Source organism: Anopheles stephensi, unplaced genomic scaffold, assembly GCF_013141755.1.
Source record: "Anopheles stephensi strain Indian unplaced genomic scaffold, UCI_ANSTEP_V1.0 ucontig212, whole genome shotgun sequence".
Taxonomy (NCBI): Eukaryota; Metazoa; Arthropoda; class Insecta; order Diptera; family Culicidae; genus Anopheles; species Anopheles stephensi.
Window position 1 is genome coordinate 10715 of NW_023405139.1, and position 4286 is coordinate 15000.

Sequence of the window (4286 nt, forward strand, 5' to 3'; positions counted from 1 at the left end):
GGTCGGTGGCTGGGAGAAGCGTTAAAACGGCTTTGTGGCAGCCGTGTGGCTAGAGAGAGCGACCCGTCCACGCTAGGACGAATCGTGGACGCTCTCTGCCCGGACCATCCCCCAGTCGACTGGCCCACCATTGAACCGGACGGCGTCAGTATCAGGCCGGTCACTGAGCGGGAGTTGCTCGACATCGCGGCCGGCCTGAACCCTAGGAAGGCACCCGGATTGGACGGACTGCCCAACGCTGCCCTCACGGCAGCCATTCGAGCGTACCCGTCGACATTTGTTCGGCTGTACCAGCAGCTTTTGGAAGCGGGCCGCTTCCCAGAACGATGGAAGAAGGCGAAACTTGTCCTCATCCCCAAGCCGGGGAAACCGCCGGGCGAGCCGTCCTCAGTGCGACCGGTGATGCTGTTGGATACACCGGGAAAGGTGTTCGAGCGAGTGCTGCTCAACCGTCTGAATGATTACATCGAGAGGCCAACGGTGCCGATGCTCTCCGAGCGTCAATTCGGCTTTCGATGTGGACGCTCTACCCTTCAGGCGGTGGAACTGGTGATCGAAGCCGCCAGATCCGCCATGAGTTTTGGGCGCACGAACCGACGCGACAAGCGCTGCCTGTTCGTCGTCGCGCTTGACGTGCGCAACGCTTTTAACTCGGCGGACTGGCAGGCCATCGCGGATGCGCTGCACGCAAAAGGAGTACCAGCAGCACTGCGCAGCATCCTGCAAGAGTACTTCCGGGACCGTGAGTTCACGTTCGACACGAGCTCTGGTCCAGTAACACGCCGAGTAACGGCAGGAGTTCCACAGGGATCCATCCTCGGTCCCACTCTGTGGAACATCATGTACGACGGCGTGTTGAGCGTGCAGCTGCCCGAAGGAGCAACGATCATCGGTTTCGCGGATGATCTAGCAGTGCTTGCGAAAGGGTGTACACCGGAGGAGGCGGCTGGCGTAGCGGAGGAGGCGGTTGCAGCTGTTTCGGGATGGATGGAGCGTCACCGCTTGCAGTTGGCCCCTGAGAAGACGGAGATCGTCCTCATCTCCAGCCTCAGAAGGGGCCACCCAGAGGTGCCGATTAACATCAACGGAGTGGAGGTGCGATCCAAGCCTGCAATCCGCTACCTCGGGGTCCAGCTTCACGACCACCTATCGTGGAAGCCACACGTCGAGAAGGCCACGACGAAGGCCCTCCGTGTGGTGAAGCTGGCCACCAGCATGATGCCCAACCATGCCGGACTGGGGATGGCGAAGCGCAGGCTGCTGGCGGGGATTGCTGATTCCATTGTCAGATACGCGGCACCCATCTGGGCGGAGGCGGTGAAGTTACAGTGGTGTCAGAGGAAGCTGGAGCAGCTGCAGAGGCCTTTGGCAAAAGGGGTGGCAAGGACTTTCCGCACCGTCAAATACACGACGGTTGTGGTGCTGGCGGGGCTGATTCCGCTAAGTCTGCAAGTGCAGGAGATGGCGCGGAGATACAAGCGCCATCAAGACGCACTGACCCGGGGAGTCTTGATCGACAAAGAGGTCATCAAGAGACTTGAAAGGTCGGCCACGATGTTACAGTGGCAGTCATCATGGGACGAGGAAGCTGCACGCCCATCCGCGAGCCGGTTTGTTCGATGGGCGCATCGGCTGCTGCCAGACATAGCTGCCTGGGTTGGTCGGAAACATGGCGAGGTGGAATTCCACCTCAGTCAGGTGCTCTCGGGACACGGATTCTTCCGAGAGTACCTGCACGCCATGGGCTTCGTCTCTGCCCCGGCCTGCCCATCGTGCGCCGATAACGTCGTTGAATCGGCCGAGCACGTTATGTTCAACTGCCCAAGGTTTGCGGATGTGCGCGTGCAACTGCTGGTTGACGAGAAGGGTGTTGCAGTTACTCCCGAACGGCTGGTGCCGTGGATGTTGACCAGTCCGGAGGCCTGGCAGTCAGCAGCAGAAGCGGCACGGCGGGTATGCCGCTTCTTGCAGTTACGCTGGCTGGAGGACCAGGCAATGGAGAACGCGGTGGTCACGGCGGATATCCAGACAGCTGCCCAGCGGGTGGAAACAGCTCGACGGCAGGCCCGTCGCGAGCGGCACAACGAGGGTCAGCGGAGACGGCGTCGAGAGCGGAGCGAACGCCTGTCTGCAATCAACCCGGACGAAGGGGCAGCCATTTTGCGTCCAATGGCAGCCCAACCTAGGAGAAACGCCCGCAACACCGGTACGCCATCAGCCGAAGTTCTCCTCCGTAGACGGCTGATGCGCAACCAGCGCCAACGAGAGTACCGGGAACGTTTGCGTGCGGGCACACTCCCACCTGTTCGACCGGGGAGAGTGCGCCGCGACAGGCAACCACCAACTGTGGAGGAAATCGAAAGGAGACAGGCGAATCGGCGTGAACGGGAGCGAGCGAGGCGACATGCCGAAGCCGATCACCGCCGTAACCTGTCGACAGTTCGAGGTGGCGGCCAACCTCCAGATACGGCTGGTGACGGAGTCAGCAATCAACCGCCATCAATCAACCGGAGAAGGCGTACACCGGGGACGTTTCGGAACCAACGACCTCAGGGGACGACAACGGCCAATCAGCAAACAAGAAACAGAGCGAGCAGATTGGCCCATCACCATGCGCTTCGACAACGGCGGCGGACAGACGATGCCGATCGTAGACGTGGCGTCAGGTCGGAAGACGCAGAGGCCGCCAGTACCGAGGCGGAGACATCCACGCGCTAACTGGCCCGGTCATCTGGCCGTGAATGCGAAAAGAGGTCAGTGAGAAGTCGAGTGAGGTGATGCGTGCGCGAACTTCATGTCTTGTTAATGTGTTCGCCAAATCCGTTTGTTGTTTTGTAAAATTTGTATAACGTAACTGTTCAGGCGTTTTGTGTCCGATGGCGTTATTCAATGTTAATAAAGATTCGTTGGAACCGTTCCGGATAGATAGGAGCAGCGCCTGGCCCATGCGCGTGTTTGGGTCAGGATGCATTATGGCCGACGGTTTACGCCCGTCTGGGAAGGCCGCCGGCTAGGGTGTTAGTGCGTGTCTTGTTATCTGTATGTAATGATTGTTATTTATTTGATAATAAACACGTACATGTACATTAAAAAAGAAGTGGAGCTTGCGGCTTAATTTGACTCAACACGGGAAAACTTACCAGGTCCGAACTTATCGAGGTAAGACAGATTAAGAGCTCTTTCTCAAATTTAAGGGTAGTGGTGCATGGCCGTTCTTAGTTCGTGGAATGATTTGTCTGGTTAATTCCGATAACGAACGCGACTCAAACAAGCTAACTAGAACGCTGTCAGCAGTGTGCCTCCGGGCGCACCTGACGTTACGGGGCGGCGGCGCCTTCGCGGGCGGTCGTCGCACTAGTTTGCCCTGCTTAGCGGGACAACTTGTGTTTAGCAAGGTGAGAGTGAGCGATAACAGGTCCGTGATGCCCTTAGATGTTCTGGGCTGCACGCGTGCTACAATGTGGGCAGCAGCGTGTTCTCGCCAATAGGCGCCCCCATTCCGAGAGGAACGGGAAATCACCCAAATGCTCATTTAGTTGGGATTGGGGACTGCAACGGTCCCCATGAACCTGGAATTTCTAGTAAGTGCTAGTCATTAGCTAGCGCTGATTACGTCCCTGCCCTTTGTACACACCGCCCGTCGCTACTACCGATGGATTATTTAGTGAGGTCTCTGGAGGCATACCTTCCGCGGTTCCTTCGTGAGCTGCAGTTGGCACGGCCGAAGTTGACCGAACTTGATGATTTAGAGGAAGTAAAAGTCGTAACAAGGTTTCCGTAGGTGAACCTGCGGAAGGATCATTACCGATCAAACAAGTCCGGGAGTGAGGTTGCCAAACGCATCGTCGGCATCACATGCTGACGCGCACGCTACAACCACAAGATGGTGTAGCACACTTGGTAGAGTTGAGCGAAAGCAACTCTTTCAAAGGGATACACATACCACTGCCTCGGCGCAGGTCAGTAAAGACGCACACTTTGGCAGTACCGGGTACCTTATACACTGACTGATTGTCGTGTCACAAAGGGGTGATCGACAGTCGCACTTTGGCGTGCTCGGCTCCGCATCCGTCGGGGCCGTGGGCGCCTGCAGTGTGGTACTAGGGAATCAGAGTTGTGTGTTGGTTTGTGTATAATGGACATATCATTACCGATCAAACAAGTCCGGGAGTGAGGTTGCCAAACGCATCGTCGGCACAATATGCTGACGCGCACGCTACAACCACAAGATGGTGTAGCACACTTGGTAGAGTTGAGCGAAAGCAACTCTTTCAAAGGGATACACA